Source organism: Bos javanicus, chromosome 1, assembly GCF_032452875.1.
Source record: "Bos javanicus breed banteng chromosome 1, ARS-OSU_banteng_1.0, whole genome shotgun sequence".
In the NCBI taxonomy this organism is placed as follows: domain Eukaryota; kingdom Metazoa; phylum Chordata; class Mammalia; order Artiodactyla; family Bovidae; genus Bos; species Bos javanicus.
In genome coordinates this window covers 111,769,076-111,786,611 of record NC_083868.1, presented here as the reverse complement: position 1 = coordinate 111,786,611, position 17,536 = coordinate 111,769,076, and the positions used below count along the sequence as shown (strand labels likewise).

The window sequence follows — 17,536 nt, the reverse complement described above, 5'->3', positions numbered from 1 at the left end:
CGACTGTATGGAAAGCGTGGGTCTCGATCATTGGGCCCCTGCAGGCACGTGGGGGCGGAGTCAGCTAGGCCTGTGCGGATAGCCGAAGGTTTCTACGGTGCATCCTCTGATTCTCGGCGACTCAGTGAGGGCTTGTCACTAAGCTCAGTTCAGTTTAGACGCTCAGTCGTGTCCGACTCTATGCGATCCCATGAACTGCAGAACGCCAGGCCTTCTGTCCTTCACCAACTCCCGGGGCTTGCTCAAACTCCTGTCCATCCAGTCGGTGATGCGATCCAACCATCTCATCCTCTGTCGTCCCCTTCTGCCTTCAACCTTTCCCAGCATCAGGGTCCCTTCCAATGAACCAGTTCTTCTCATCAGGTGACCAAAGTATTGGAGCTTCAGCTTCAGCATCAGTCCTTCCAATGAATATTCAGGACTGATTTAGTCACTAGGCTGGAGGTGGGCAAAGCCCAAACAATGGCTGGGTATTTTGTGATACTCCTGCTTTCATGGGCCGGGTAGAAACAGTGAGGAGAAGGATTGCGTTTATGGAATTTACTTAGCAGGCAGAGACGGTTTGTGCCCTCCAGAGGGTAAAAAATAGTCCTGGCTAAAAGGCTAAGCGCCTTCCTTACAATACCTCCTTATTCCTGGAATGAATGAAACTGCTCAAGGCGCGCTAGCTTTCTTCGTAGTCTGTTCTTCAAAGTGGGGGAAGAAGTTTAGGGGAACTGGTGTCTGCATAACTAGTTAAATTGAATAGATTGGAATGATTCCTTATCGTTCTATTTTTTAGTTACTGTAAAATATCTAGTAAAAACCAAATATTAAAATTTTGTTTCTTGTTAACAGGTGTGCGTTGTTGAAATGATCACGGAGAACTTAATCTTGAGCAACCTGTAGCGCCTATTTGCAGGTCTGGAATAGAAACGCAGACTGGAACACCAGTGGTAGCCACAGGGGGCAAGGAGAGGGTGGGATGAATTGGGAGATTAAGTTTTACATAAATACACTATCAAGTGAAGTGGGAACCTGGTGTATAATACAGGGAACTCTGTTTAGTGCTCCCTGAAGACTAAGGTGGGTGGGATGGGGTGGAGGGAGGGAGGTCCAAGAGGGAGAGTATATATGTATACATATAGCTGATTCATTTCATCCTACAATGGTAACTTAACACAACGTTGTAAAGCAATTATAGTCCAATAAAAAACTAGGTTACATATACCAAAAAAACCCCCACAAAACTAAATCCTAAAATTAAAGAGGGATTTCCCTGGTGGTTTAGTGGTTAGGGCTCTGCACTTTCACTTGGGTGACCCAGCTTTGTTCCCTGGGCAGGGAACTAAGATCTGGTAAGTCCGGTGGCTTGGCCAAAAAGAAAAACATACAATTCAAGATAAACATACTAAATCTTACACCATTTAAGAGATAAAGCATCTTACTGTTGGCCTCTTCCATATATAAATGTTGACATTTTGACAACTGTTTATCTCAAAATTATTCAGGGAAGAAAAAGTTTGGATTCCTGAAGATGGACCTTAAATTTGAATTAAAAAGTTACACATTTATTAAATGTAACCTATAGTTTACACATGAAACCAAGCTATACAAATAATGCATTTCTGAAGACTAACATTCTGTAATGTTTCGGGAAAGTTTTGGCAGAGATGGTAGTTGTTAGGTGAAATTCCATTTGTAAGCATCAAAGGTCTATGTACTTGCTGAGAATTTTTTTAAAGTACTTAGGCATATTAAGTTAAAAGTAAATACTTGCTGAATAGTGAATTATGTAATAGAAAGTTTAATACTAAGCTAGTAAGTATGGAAGTGGAAATTATTTCCATTTCGAGACTAATTTTATAACATATTACAAATTCCCATTCATATTGTCAGCATCCATTTAGATTTACATGTTGCAGAATAGCTATCTGTGTGTGTGTGTGCTTTTTATCTTGTCCATAAGTTCTTGGTATAATCATGATTAAATTCTATTCAATTTTTATATGGTTAGAGAATTTCTTTCATTATTTTTAAAAAACTGGGTGTATAGGTAAACTGAATCCTTGCATGTTCAAAAAATGTAGTTGTTGACTTCCAACTTCTACTATTACTGATAAGGAAGAAATATTCACCTGATTTTATTTCTTTTGTAAATAGGTTGTTCTTTCTGTCTGATACTTGTTTTTTTCTTAATTTCTAGATGTGCCTTTTATAAAATAAATCATAATCCTTTCTGGTTATATTCATTATCTATTGCTGAGTAACATATTACCTCAAAACTCAGCACTTTAAAAAAGTAAACATTTTATCTCACAGTTGTTGGCTAGGAGTTCAGAAATGGTTTAGCTGGGTGTTTCTGGCGTGGTATCTCTCACAAGGTTGCAGTGAGATGTCAGCTGGGCTGTCAATCATCTGAATGCTTGACGGGCTGGAGAATCCATTTCCAAGATGGCACACTCATATGGCTGTTGGAAGGAGGCCCCAGTTCCTTGCCATGTGAAGCTCCCTGTAAAACTGGTTAGATAATTTTCCAACATGGTGGTTGGTCTCCTGCAGAAAAGGTGGTCTAAGAGAAAGAGGAAGGAAGAAGTTACAATGCTTTTATGACTCAGTCACAAATGTCACATACTGTCACTTTTTAAAAAATCTCTACTATATTCCATTCATCAGAAGCAAGTCATAAAGTCCAGCCAACACTCAAGAGAAGGAGAATAAAGCTCCACCTCTTGAAGAGAGACTTCCCTGGGGCTCAGGCAGTAAAGTGTTTTTGAAGGGAAGCATGTCAAAGGATTTGTAAACATAGTTTAATCTGTCACACTGGGAATCAGTGAATCATTTCAATCTGAAGATAAAAATCTTCTTCCAGTTCAGTGTTCTTGTATTATTAAAAAAAAATTACATGTAATAATTTATCTGTAGGTTTTTAAGGGTTTTAAAAGTTGCGACATTCTCATGAAGGAAAGGTGCAATTTTGGCTTAATTCAAGTGTAGGTACCAATAGAAGGACTTTGATATATTATAAATCATTTGAATTATAATTTGCTATTGTATTTGTCATCTAACCCATAAATCCTATAGGTTGCAGAGTTAATATTAACTATTTACATATATTAAATATTTATATATTAATTTATAACTATTTATATTATTATTGTTGTTAATATAACTAACCTCAGCATACCAACTCTGTAATACCTACACCTACTCTGATACTGTATTCAGTACCTCTGATACCAATATTGTTACTGATGTTTCCTAGAGCCTCAAAGAAACTCTAGGAACGTCAAGGGTAAAAAAGAACATAGACTACTGAAATATGCTCTAGGCCAATTATTTTTTTAGATATTCAGATGCCATAACAAAATATACTGAAGTCTGTTAGGCCAAGAAATTCAATAGCAATTGGTACTAGTGGATTATTATAAACAAAAAATTTGTGTCTTGTTAATGTAAGCCCTCAGAACTATTCTTGTGTGTACAGATAGCTTTTGTGTACTTATTATACCAACTGTGACCTGTGTGGACAAGTCATCCTGCATTTCTAAGTAGTCAAAACAAGTCTCTTAGTAATATATTGTTTTTTAAAGTCCAGTAAACCTGTCAGGAGGAATCCAGACATAGGTGTCTACTCTGACTATAAGTTTCTAATCTAAAACATGTGGTCATACTGGCTATGACTCAACACTCACGCACAAGCACAAACCAAGAAGTTCAACAACTAATATTAATTTGTTGTCTAAAATAATCCAAAATAATACAATTGCTTTTGACTATTTTCAGGCCAACCAATAGAGCCATATAATAGCTAACACATCTTGAACCCATCAAAAAGAAAAGATGAAATGATTACTCTTTTATTTTAAAGGCCACTTGGTTAGGCTTCCCTGGTGGCTCAGAGGTTAAAGCATCTGCCTGAAATGCGGGAGACCCAGGTTCGATCCCTGGGTTGGGAAGATCCCCTGAAGAAGGAAATGGCAACCCACTCCAGTACTCTTGCCTGGAGAATCCCATGGAGGGAGGAGCCTGGTAGGCTACAGTCCATGGGGTCCCAAAGAATTGGACATGACTGAGTGACTTCACTTTCACTTTCACTTGGTTACCTGAAGTTGATCAAACTGGTCTTTGATACTTAGTCCCCTGATTATGTACAGGCTAGCTAAAAAATACAAAATAGTTTCTAAACGTCTCATATATTTATGATTGTCCTCATTATTCCATTTTCCACAATCTGCCAGAGGTTTAAACGTTATAGCATGGCTATCCAGATCTGACATTCAAATGATGATACTGAATCAAAGAGTCCAAAGCCATCTTGGTCAATTCCTTTTCATTTAGAAGCTGAATTCTGACCAAAAGCATGTTGAGGGTGAAGGATGGGTCAGGAAATTCTAATATAAGATGTGGTGCAATCTTGGTGTAAGTAACGTGTAATATAATGCCAGATATTATGTATAGTAAGCCAGCTGGTCATACATTATGTATATTTCACATTAAGTATCTAAACTCTTGAGGCTTTTTAGAGCTTCCAACCCTAATGTCTTCCCTCAACTTGATATGGCAGTTTTAAAACTTAGCTTCCAAATTCTTTATCACTTCTCCCTTTGAGAAGTAGAATCTATGTCCCTTTCCTTGAATCTAGGCTCTATGAACAATAGAATACAGATTAAGTGATGCTGGGATAATTTCCAGGCTCAAGTCTTAAGGAACTGGTAGTTTTTACTTTCTGTCTCTTGAGATAATCACTCTTAGAATTGAATTCCATGCACCTGGAAGGGAACTAAGGCTCATGGCTCTCAGCTTTGGCTGAGCTCCCACTCAACAGCATCAGCTTGACAGCTGTGTGTGTGAGCCATCTTAAAATGGAATCTTCCAGCCCCAGGTTGAGCTGCCCTTGCAGCCATCACATGGAACAGAGGCAAGTCTTCCCCGCTAAAGTGAAAAAAGTGAAGGTGTTAGTTGCTCAGTCGTTTTGACTCTTTGTGACCTCATGGGCTGTAACCTGCATCTCCTGCATTGCAGGTGGATTCTTTAATGTCTGCGCCACCAGGGATGTCCACAGTTAAGTCACGCCCAAATTTACTGTTTACTCATCATAAGGCCTTGTGGTAGTCTTCCTGTCTGACAGACAGACATTTTCCCACACATCTGGGAGCACTCCCCCGACAGGCTCAGCAAATGTGGAACAATTGTCACCACTACTATGAAAATAAGGCGGCTACTGCGGGGGACTTTCAGCCAATACTGTCGAGAGCAGCTGCTCTTTTTACATACTGAGGGCCCCTTACTCACTTCTGTTAAGTGAGTAAAGGGAGTAAAAGGGAGTAAAACTCCCTTTTCTTTGGGAAACTGGCCTTCCTTGATTGGTGCGTTCTGACAAAGCTAGTGAAACTGCCAATGTAAAACCCTCCTGGCTGCTGCTAAGTCGCTTCAGTGTATCCGACTCCATGCGACCCCAGAGATGGCAGCCCACCAGGCTCCCCATCCCTGGGATTCTCCAGGCAAGAACACTGGAGTGGGTTGCCATTTACTTCTCCAATGCATGAAAGTGAAAAGTGAAAGAGAAGTCGCTAAGTCGTGTCCGACTCCTAGCAACCGCATGGACTGCAGCCTACCAGGCTCCTCCATCCATGGGATTTTCCAGGCAAGAGTACTGGAGTACTGGAGTGGGGTGCCATTGCCTTCTCCGAAACCCTCCTGGAGGTAGCCATAATTCTTTATTGCCTTCAGTTGCCCGACTCCATCCTCTTACTTACACTTGAATAATCTTAAGCGTGAACACAGGGTCTACACTAGGCCTGTCAGAGTCGTGTGGATTTGCTAAAATTTAGCAAATTTTATAAGTTATAAGGCTCATACTTATAACACTGATGACCATTTAGCTTCTTTCTGGTTTGATGATTTGTTTTCTCAAAACTCCCCCAAATACACATGTAAAATGTAAAATATATATCAATATTATCAATAGTATAAATATAAAACACACATATATTTTAAAGTTAAATTTCTGGGTTGAAATATATATTTAAAATGTAAAGTATAATATTGCCAAATGGTCCTCCAAAAAGTTTTATACTAATGTATAATGTTTAGCTGTGATTAATTGTATCTGCTTGCCCCTCATCAACCTTTGTATTTCAGACTTGTCAGTGTACACCAATATGAGAGCACCAAAATGTGATGCTATTTTTAATTGTTTTCTATTAATGATAAAAGCATATGTTCACCTTGGGAACTCCCTGGCAGTCTAGTGAATCGAACCCCCCAGAGGTCAGGGTTCAGTCCATGGTCAAGGAAGCCAAAAGCAAAGAACAACGAAAATACGTATTTTTATATCAATTTTTTAAAAATTTTATTTCTTTTTTCCTATGACTTAGGGCTGAAGTTCTCAAAAACAAGGTATTAATTACATCAAAAAAGTTACTTATTATATTATTGATATTTACTTTTAAAAATTATTTATTTATTTAATTGTAGCATGTGGGATCTAGTTCCCTGACCAGGGATTGAACTCAGGCCCCCTGCATTGTGAGTAAGGAGTCTTAGCCACTGGACCACCAGGGAAGTTCCCTGTTATTTACTTTTACCAACAAAAAAAATGTCGCTCACCATCTGGTTGTACAAGAATGAAGTCCCTAGCCACTGAAGTTGCTGACCTTTGACATACCCTGAAAGGAGTTCAGGGTGAAGATCAAGAATGAGGCACTCTCTGCTCGGGAAAACTGGCAGAACAGACCTTCTCATAGTAAGCTATTTTCAGAAGATTTTATGACTCAAATTTCTTGCATGTTCTCATGTCTAGAAAAGCTCTAAAATCATTAAGGGAGACATCAGCTCCTCCTGACTAGCAGCAACCTTCTACTTGGATGTTTACTCAATTGCATATACTTTGCCAAAATCACGTATACACTGATCTCTCCCTTACCTCTTCCTAGTGGTTCATCAGAACTCTCTGAGAGACTGTCTCTTGGGCTATAGTCTTCAATAAGTTCCCAAACAGAACTGAACTCACAGCTGTCACACTGTGCTTTCTTTACTTTTTTAGTTGACACTATCAATTTTTATTCCTTTGCCAGTATCCTGTTTTTCCATTTGGAAGCTTGTGGAGTTTTCCTTTGTTTTTGGAGTTCAGAATTTTCACCATGTATGTTTTTCTGTTAACCTTATTCAACATTTATTAGGTCTTTTTGAACAAAGTTTAGAATTTTTCATGAATTTAGGGAAGTTTTCTTTTATAATACATTTGATTTTTCCTTTCTTTCTTTCCTCTTCATTAACTCTTCCTGGAAATCCAGTTGTTTACTGGATTTCTCTCTTTAGCCTTCTTGTTACTGAAAGTAGGGTCTGGGTGCTCGCTGCTCGAAAGCCAGTAAAGAAGCCAGATTGGTGAAAAGAAAAATTTGCTTTCTTTCAGACAATCAGGGTAGTGGTCAGGGAAGAGACACATGTCTGTCCAAAGGCCGACTCTGCCTATCCTCAACAATTAGGAGACGAGCTTTTATAGACGGAGTGGGCTACAGGCAGAAATAGCAGTCAGCTCAGACAGTCACCTTAGTCTGACCAGAGTCATCTTGATTATTTTAAGTAGAGTTAATCTTCAGCTACAGGGTCAGTTTGTTTCCATTTCTTTGAGGTCGATTCTTGGAATTGTGGCAGCTTATATCATGGCTACAGTCTGGTCATGTAGTTAACATCTCACTTGGTGGAGGTTTCAGTATCCATAAGATGGCTCATGGGATATGGCTCAGAATATTGTCTATAGCCCTTGAGAAAGAACTAAAGGTCCTTGATCTTGCTTATTGACCAAACTACTATCGCATTGTCCTTTCTGACTGCTTTTCTTTGCTTTTGCATTTTCTCACTTCTCTGATTAAATTTATTCTTTGGCTAAAGTTTTTCCACAGACAAAAGGCAAGCGGAGGACATGCGTGGGGGTGGGGGTGGCAAGGACCATAAGGTCCTGCTCCATTTCATTCTCCCGCAATGTTCCCTTTTCTTTTTGCTTTATGTTACTAGAAACTTCCAAACTAGGCCTATCCAAAACAAATGGGAATTACATAATCAAAATCTGTGCATTTTGCCAGGGATTAGGGAGAGGGAGGAATGAATAAGGGGAGCACAGTGACGCTTAGTAGAGTGAAACTACTCTTACGATACTGTATGATAGTTATATGTCACTGTTTTTGTCCAAACCCATAGAATGTGTGACACCAACATGAACTATGAACTGTGGGTGATACTGATGTGTCACGAATGTACCACTCTGTGGGCAATGCTGATTATGGGGGAGACTATGCATGTGTGGGGCAAGGGGCATGTAGGAAATGTATTTGTGTTCTGCTCAATTCAGCTGTGAAAAAATAAGCCTATTTTTTAAAAACTGCATTTCAAAATGATGTAAACTTATCTCATTAGGAAAATGACTATAGAAAGCTATTTGCATGGGGATTGGGAAGGATGAAGGTTTGATAAATTAAGAATAGTAGATTACCAATAACTACTGATGTTTGGTAATACTGAAATTCATTATACCATTCTGTTTATTTCATACATGTTCAAGATTCTAGGTAATGAAAAGTAAGAAAAACAAACAAAAAATTGGTTAACTAATGTTCTGCTCCAAAATCACTGTGGACAGTGAGGACAGCCGTGCTGTCCAAAGACGCTGCTTGGAAAAAAGTTGATGGACCTAGACGGTGTATTGAAAATCACTTTGCCAACAAAGGTCTACCTAATCAGAGCTATGGTTTTTCCAGTAGTCATTTACAGATGTGAGAGTTGATCATAAAGAAGGCTGAGCACTGAAGAACTGATGCTTTTGAACTATGGATGGTGCTGGAGAAGACTCTTAAGAATCCCTTGGACTGCCAGGAGATTCAAACCAGTCAGTCCTAAAGGAAATCAACCCTGAATATTCATTCAAAGGACTGTTGCTGAATCTCCAATACTTTAGTCACCACATGCAAAGAGCCAACTCATTGGAAAAGATTCTCGTGCTGGGAAAGATTGAAGGCAGGAGGAGAAGGGGGCAACAGAGGATGAAATGGTTGGATAGCATCACCAACTTAATCGACATGAGTTTGAGCAAACTCTGGGAATTAGTGAAGGACAGGGAAGCCTGGCGTGCTGTGGTCCATGGGGTCTCAAAGGGTCGGACACGACTGAACGACTGAGCAACAACAGTTCAGTTCAGTTCAGTTCAATCGCTCAGCAGTGTCCGACTCTTTGCGACCCTATGAATCGCAGCACCCCAGGCCTCCCTGTCCATCACCAACTCCCAGAGTTCACTCAGACTCACGTCCATCGAGTCAGGGATGCCATCCAGCCATCTCATCCTCTGTTGTCCCCTTCTCCTGCCCCCAATTCCTCCCAGCATCAGAGTCTTTTCCAATGAGTCAACTCTTCACATGAGGTGGCCAAAGTACTGGAGTTTCAGCTTTAGCATCATTCCTTCCAAAGAAATCCCAGGGCTGATCTCCTTCAGAATGGACTGGTTGGATCTGCTTGCAGTCCAAGGGACTCTCAAGAGGCTTCTCCAACACCACAGTTCAAAAGCATCAATTCTTCGGCACTCAGCCTTCTTCACAGTCCAACTCTCACATCCATACATGACCACTGGAAAAACCATAGCCTTGACTAGACAGACCTTTGTTGGCAAAGTAATGTCTCTGCTTTTCAATATGCTATCTATATTGGTCATACTTTTCTTCCAAGGAGTAAGGATCTTTTAATTTCATGGCTGCAGTCACCATCTGCAGTGATTTTGGAGCCCCAAAAATAAAGTCTGACACTGTTTCCCCATCTATTTCCCATGAAGTGATGGGACCAGATGCCATGATCTTAGTTTTCTGAATGTTGAGCTTTAAGCCAACTTTTTCACTCTCCTCTTTCACTTTCATCAAGAGGCTTTTTGGTTCTTCTTCACTTTCTACCACAAGGGTTCTGCTATTTGATCTGTTTCAGAAAACAAAAACAAACTAAGAGCTGTGGAATACTGGGAAGACTGACCTTAGGAAAAACACAGAAACCACTGCAGTCTTGACAGCAGGAGTTATAGCTATGGATTTTCAGGAAACTTTTCAAAGAACTGCTCCACCCCCAGGCCTTTGGTCTTTGAGCTTCAAATTTTTCCTGGGTTCTATTAAGAAAATTAATACCGCCATCTAGTGGTCTCTTCCTAAAACTGGGTGGTTGCAGATTTCTTAACTTTTCTAACTGGAATCTTCAGGATCTTCCTCAGAATTTTTAATTGCTTTTTTTGGCGGGGGCAGGGAGGAGTAAAATTTTAGTGGACAGTTCTATGAGTCTTGACAAATATGAGCCATTTTCCACAAATAGTTATAATAACCACAACCACCATCAAGACATGGAATAGTTTTATCACTCTGAAAACTTCTCTGGGCTCATTTGAAATCAGCCTCCCCACCCAGCCCCCAGTCCCTGAAAAACCTTGATGTGTTTGTTTTTTTGTTTTTAATAATTTTATTTATTTATTTTGGGGCTTCCCTGTGGCTCAGTGGTAAAGAATCTGCTTGCCAACGCAGGGGACACGAGTTTGATCCCTGATCCTGGACGATCCCACATGCAGTGGAGCAACTAAGCCATGAGCCTGGCCTGTTGATCATGTGCTAGACAGCCCACGTGCCTCACCTAGTGATGCTCACATGCCTAGAGCCGGTGCTCCACAACAAGTCACCGCAATGAAAAGCCAGTGCACCACAGCTAGAGAGTATCCCCTAGAGTAAGTCCGCACAGCAATGAAGACTCAGCATAGCCATAAATAAATAAATATCTTTAAATGTATATATTTATTTTTGGCTTCACTGGGTCTTCATTGCTGTGCAGGCTTTTCTCTAGTAGCAAGTGGGGGCTACTCTCTAGTTGCGGTGGGCAGGCTTCTCATTGCGATGGTTTCTCTTGTTGCAGAGCATGGACTGTAGAGCACATGGGCTTCAGTAGTTGTGGCTTCTGGTCCCTAGAGCACAGGCTCAAAAGTTGTGGTGCTTAGCTGCTCTGAGACATGTGGGATCTTCCTGATCAGGGATGGAACTCACATCTCCTAAATCGGCAGGAGGATTCTTTACCACTGAGCCACCAGGGAAGATCCCCTGATATGTTTTTAATCCCTATAGTTTCACTTTTCCAAAATGTCAATTAAATGGAATCATACAATATGTAGCCTTTAACTCTGACTTCTTGCAGTCCACATAATGCATTGGGATTCATCCATGTTGTTGCCTGTATTGATAGTTCCTTCCTGTGTACCTCCCCCCAGCCCTGCTTTTTTTTTTTTTTCCTGAGTAACATTTCATTGTGTGAATGTACCAGCATGTGTTTATCCATTCAATAGTTCAAGAACATTTGGATTATTTTCAGATTTTGATGATAAAAGTCACTATAAACCCTTGCATACAGGTTCTTATGTAAATAAAGTTTTCATTTCTTCTGGGCAATTACCTAGGATAGGATTGCTGAGTTGTATGCTATGTGTATGGGCTTCCCTGGTGCCTCAGATCATAAAGAATACACCTACAATGCAGGAGAACTGGGTTCGATTCCTGGGTTGGGAAGATCCCCTGGAGGAGGGCATGGCAACTCACTCCAGTATTCTTGCCTGGAGAATCCCCATGGATAGTGGAGCCTGGCAGGCTGCAGTCCATGGGGTCGCAAAGAGTTGGACCTGACTGAGTGACTAAGCATAGCAGAGCATGCTATGTGTATATTTAACTTTACAAGAAACTGCCAGTGTTTTTAAAGTAGTTGTATCATTTTGCACTCCTGTCAGAAACATTTTTTTCTCTGCTTATTACCTTCTACCTATTTATCCAGTATTGCCATACTTAAATTTTTTCTTCTCTCATTTTATGGAATTTATTTAATTGATGTGTAATGGGACCTGAGTGTACTAAGTAATTTGAGTGTGTAGCTAGGTTTGAGAACCACTGTTTTAAAGAACTGACTAGAGAAGAAGGAATGGAGGAGACTGGTAGGCTGCAGTCCATGGGGTCGCTAGGAGTCAGACACGACTGAGCGACTTCCCTTTCACTTTTCACTTTCATGCATTGGAGAAGGAAATGGCAACCCACTCCAGTGTTCTTGCCTGGAGAATCCCAGGGACAGAGGAGCCTGGTGGGCTTCTGTCTATGGGGTCACACAGAGTCGGACATGACTGAAGCGACTTAGCAGCAGCAGCAGTACTGCCTATTTTGGGTTTCCCAAGTAGCTCAGTGGTAAAGAATCCACTGAGTGGATGCAATAAAGTGTCAACCCAGGAGATGCTGGTTTGATCCCTGGATCAGGAAGATCCCCTGGAGAAGGAAATGGCTACCCCCTCCAGTATTCTTGCCTGGAAAAGCCCATGGACAGATGAGCCTGGCAGGCTACAATCTATGGGGTTGCAAAAGAGTGGGACATGACTTAGCAAGTAAACAACAACAACTGCCTATTTTGTGAATTTTGTCTGCACCTTTCTCACTCAGGTCTTGGTAATTTTTATTTTATTTATTATAATGTGCTGCATATATTTTAGAAATGAACATACCTGTTCTTCTCTGTTAAAATTTTCCTACTTGTTGTCATGTTCTAATGTACATGGTCTTAAAAATTAGGACAGAGAATATAGTGAAAGTGCTAGTCACTCAGTCATGTCTGACTCTTCATGACCCTAAGGATTGTAACCAGTCAGGCTCCTCTGTCCATGGAATTATCCCGGCAAGAATACTGGCGTGGGTTGCCATTCACTTCTCCAGGGGATTTTTCCAACCCAGGATTTGAACCCAGGTCCCCTACATTGCAGGCAGAATCTTTATTAGTTGGGTACCCACAATTTGCTAGGCAGTGGAAGTGATGAAATTCCAGCTGAGCTATTTCAAATCCAGAAAGATGATGCTATGAAAGTGCTGCACTCAATATGCCAGCAAATTTGGAAACTTCAGCAAAGGCCACAGGACTGGAAAAGGTCAGCTTTCATTCCAATCCCAAAGAAGGGCAATGCCAAAGAATGTTCAAACTACTGCACAATTACGCTCATTTCACATGCCAGCAAGGTAGAAGAACTGATGCTTTTGAACTGTGGTGTTGGAGAAGACTCTTGAGAGTCTCTTGGACTACAAGGAGACCCAGCCAGTCAATCCTAAAGGAAATCATCCCTGAATATTCATTGGAAGCACTGATGCTGAAGCTGAAACTCCAATACTTTGGGCACCTGATGCAAAGAACTGACTCATTGGAAAAGATTCTAGTGCTAGGAAAGATTGAGGGCAGGAGGAGAAGGGGACGACAGAATGAGATGGTTGGGTCACTAACTGGATGGATACGATTTTGAGTAAGCTCCGGGAGTTGGTGATGGATAGGAAAGCCTGGCGTGCTACAGTCCATGGGGTTGCAAAGAGTTGGACACGACTGAGCGACTGAACTGAACTAAATGTATCACAATGAGCATATAATGAGGCTCAAGCTCCATTGGAAGTCAAATCTGCCATCTTGGACCTAGTTGGTTTTAACTAGGTTTTGTCATGTCCTACAGTGTCAGACTTTATCTTTCTGGGCTCCAAAATCACTGAAGATGGTGACTGCAGCCATGAAATTAAAAGACGCTTACTCCTTGGAAGAAAAGTTATGACCAACCTAGACAGCATATTGAAAAGCAGAGACATTACTTTGCCAACAAAGGTCCGTCTAGTCAAGGCTGTGGTTTTTCCAGTGGTCATGTATGGATGCGAGAGTTGGACTGTGAAGAAAGCTGAGCGCCGAAGAATTGATGCTTTTGAACTATGGTGTTGGAGAAGACTCTTGAGAGTCCCTTGGACTGGAAGGAGATCCAACCAGTCCATTCTGAAGGAGATCAGCCCTGGGATTTCTTTGGAAGGAATGATGCTAAAGCTGAAACTCCAGTACTTTGGCTACCTCGTGTGAAGAGTTGACTCATTGGAAAAGACTCTGATGCCGGGAGGGATTGGGGGCAGGAGGAAAAGGGGACGACAGAGGATGAGATGGCTGGATGGCATCACTGACTCGATGGACGTGGGTTTGAGTGAACTCTGGGAGTTGGTGATGGACAGGGAGGCCTGGGGTGCTGCGATTCATGGGGTCGCAAAGAGTCGGACACGACTGAGCAACTGAACTAAACTAAACTAAATGGCTATGTCATTCTTCTAAAGGTTGTGCCCTGCCCTTTTCAGTCCTGTTTCAGATTCAAGCTCTGGATGTAGAGCTTGTTACTAGGAAAATGTAGGAATTCAAAAACAGCAAGCTCTTGGTTACAATTAAGCCCATAATATATGTGAAACTGAGATCCCTTAAAACCAGGTTCCCCTGTCAAATTTATGATTAACCTCTCTACCCACAACTTGATTCCCTTTCTTGTCCCACTCCTGATCCCCCTCAAGATTGAGGAGTATTAAAGAAAAAGGGGGGATTGAAACTGAGCAGCATCCTGGGGGCCCTCCCAAGTATAGTACAAAGTCCCTTCATGTCCCCAGTTCTTTTTTGTAGAAAAAAAACAAAAAGGCTTTGTCCTCCTAGACCTTCCCTGAATTCCAAAGAGCAGACTGGAGCAGTTACTAATCAAGGAAGTGAAGGAAACAAAGGAAAATCAGTCAATAAACAATGTTTAGCGATAAAGCTGTCTTAGGTAACAATCTGACACATATTTTCAGTTGTTCTGCAGGACCTAAGACCCCTACCAAGGCAGAGGATTGTGATTACCTTTTGAGCACAAGAAGTAGACCCCAGACTGGTGGAACCAGAAAGCTGATGATCCAGATTCCTGAAAACATCTGTTACCACCAACCAATCAGAAGAAAGTCATGTACCCTGCAGCTCTCACCCTAAATGTTGCCTTTAATAATCTTCCCCTGAAAACCATGAAGTTCAGGTTCTTTGAGGACGGTGGTGGTGGTTTAGTCCCTAAGTGGTGTCCGACTCTTGGTGACCCCATGGACTGTAGCCTGCCAGGCTTCTCTGTCCATGGGATTTTCCAGCAAGAATACTGGAGTGGGTTGCCATTTCCTTCTCTAGGCTTTGAGCATGAGGTTCCTGTTTTCTTTGGGTGGCTTCTGCAATAAACGCTGTACTTTCCTTTACCATAACTCAGTGTTATAAATTGCCCCTACTGTGTGGTAGGTGAGTAGCCCCAAGTTCAGTTCAGTAACACATGTACAAGTGTTATGATGCCTATTGCCAGAACTCTAAACTCAGGGACATTATAAAAGGTGATTTTGATATATGAAAACAGCTTAAAGTCCTAAATTTTAAAATTCCATGTAAAGTGTTATCATCAATTATACAAACCTGAAGAGCTTCATTTTCTTCACCCTTACTGTGAGCTATTTTCTGAGTTACCATGTTTCATTCTTAAATTTTCAGTTTTTAATATATGAACACTCCAACAGCAGTGTTATTCACAATAGCCAAGATGTGGAAGCAACCCAAATGCCCATGGACAGTTATATGGATAAACAATAATACATATATATTTTTCATATAAAATAGAATTTTATTCAGTCTTAAAAAGGAAGGAAATTCTGTCAAATGCTATAACACGGTTGAAACTTGAGGACATTATGCTAAGTGAAATAAGCTGGTCACAAAAAGACAAATACTGTATGATTTCACTTATATGAGGTATTTAAAGTAGTCACATTCATAGAAACAAAAAATGCAATGGTGGTTATCAGAGGCTGAGAGGAGGAAGAAATGGGATGTTGGTTTTTGCAGAATGAAAAGGTTATGGAGGTCTCTCTGTTGCACAACAATGTGAATATACTTAGCACTACTGAACTGTACATTTAAAGATGGTTAAGAAGGTAAATTTTATGTTTTATATTTTTTTAAAACCACTCTGCTGTGGTTAGTCACTCAGTTGTGTCCAACTCTCTGTGACCCCACAGACTGTAGCCTGCCAGGCTCCTCTGTCCATGGGGATTCTCCAGGCAAGAATTCTGGAGTGGGTTGCCATGCCCTCTTCCAAGGGATCTTCCCAATCCAGGGACTGAAGCCAGGTCTCCTGCATGGCAGGCTGATCCTTTATCATCTGAGCCACCAGGGAAGCCCAAGAATACTAGAGTGGGTAGCCTATCCCTTTTCCAGGAGAAATTCCCGACTGAAGAATAGAACACAGGTCTCCTGCATTGCAGGCAGATTCTTTACCAGCTAAACATTCTTTACCAGCCAAGGATTCTTTACCAGTTGAGCTACCTGGGAAGCCCTTTAAAACCACAAATAAATACATAAACAAAGGCTTAACAGGTGGTTCAGTGGTAAAGGATCTGCCTGCCAATACAGGAGACATGGGTTCCATCCCTGAGTGGGGAAGATCCCCTGGAGGAGGAAATGGCAACTTACTCTAGTATTCCTGCCAAGATAATCTCATGGACAAAGGCACCTGGTGGGCTAGTCGCAAAGAGTTGGACACTACTGAGCAACTGAGGCACTATGCATGCACACAAATATATAAGCACTCAGTGAATTTGTGCTGTGAATTTTGTTGAGGATAACCAATTTTTTAAAAATCCACCAAAATCATGGCACTGCAAACAGCTGAAAGAAACAGTGGTAACAGGGCCATTGCTCTGTTTAAAAAGTACCAAGTGATATGTGGGTTTTGAAGATTGTCTGGCAGTGTCTATTTTGAATGTTTAATAAACAATAAAAGATTACAGCTAGCTGACCTGGTTTGAATCTCAGTTCTGTGGTTTACTGGCTGTATAACCTTAGTCTGTCTCTGTTTTCTCAGTCATAAAAGGGCAACAAGCTGATGATAATAGTATCCATCTCCTAGGACTGTTATGAGGATTAAATGAGTTGATATATACAAGAAATTTAGAACAGTGCTTTGGCATATAAAGTGCTATGTAAGATTTACTACTACTGCTGTCAACCACAAATCGGCACTTGCCATCTACCTCTGTAATATTTAAGTCACATGCTGCTGGGAAGGGGCGGTGGCGAAAACTGGCAGCACAGGTCTTCAGATAGATATTTTCACGAGCCAATTTTATGAGTCCAATTCTTTCATCATCTCATATATACAAAGGCACTAACATCCTTCAAGGTGATGACTTTTCCTCATGACTAAAAGCTTCACAACACTAGCAGAAACCATCTGAAAAAATATATGCTTGATGACATGTATTCCCTGTTCACCAAAATCACATATACACTGACCTTCCCCCCGTCTCTTTGGGACAGTTTCTTAGAGCTGCCTGAGGTGCTGTCTTCTGGCGCTGAAGTCCTCATTTTGCTTCAAATAAAACTTAACTCGCAACTCTTATGCTGTGCATTTTTTCTAAGTTGATACTACTGTTGTTACAGGTTTTCTTCATTAGCAGTTTTAAAAACTTTTCAAAGGCAAAAGTTGTATTCCTCCTTTTCCTAGAGATGAAGAAGAGACAGGATTTGGCAGAATCAATTCTCACCAGGAGACTGTCAGTTCAACTCTAAGAGAAAGGGACGAAAATTTGAGAGAATAGTTGAGACAAAGAGCACGGCAGGGGTAATTAATAAAAATATAGTTATGATAATAGCATTCAAAGATTTGCTTTAATAAAACGTG

At 40.9% G+C, this 17,536-nt stretch overlaps 1 long non-coding RNA gene and 1 other non-coding gene across 2 annotated transcripts; both read left to right on the top strand.

Moving 5' to 3' along the window:
• The first annotated feature begins 23 nt into the window (after positions 1–23).
• On the top strand, positions 24–16,651 carry LOC133248136 (uncharacterized). The gene is made up of 2 exons (XR_009736623.1): positions 24–363; positions 838–16,651. It is a non-coding gene; the product is annotated as an uncharacterized LOC133248136 (long non-coding RNA).
• On the top strand, positions 3,867–3,938 carry TRNAF-GAA (transfer RNA phenylalanine (anticodon GAA)). The gene has a single exon. It is a non-coding gene; the product is annotated as a tRNA-Phe (tRNA).
• Positions 16,652–17,536: the final 885 nt, after the last annotated feature.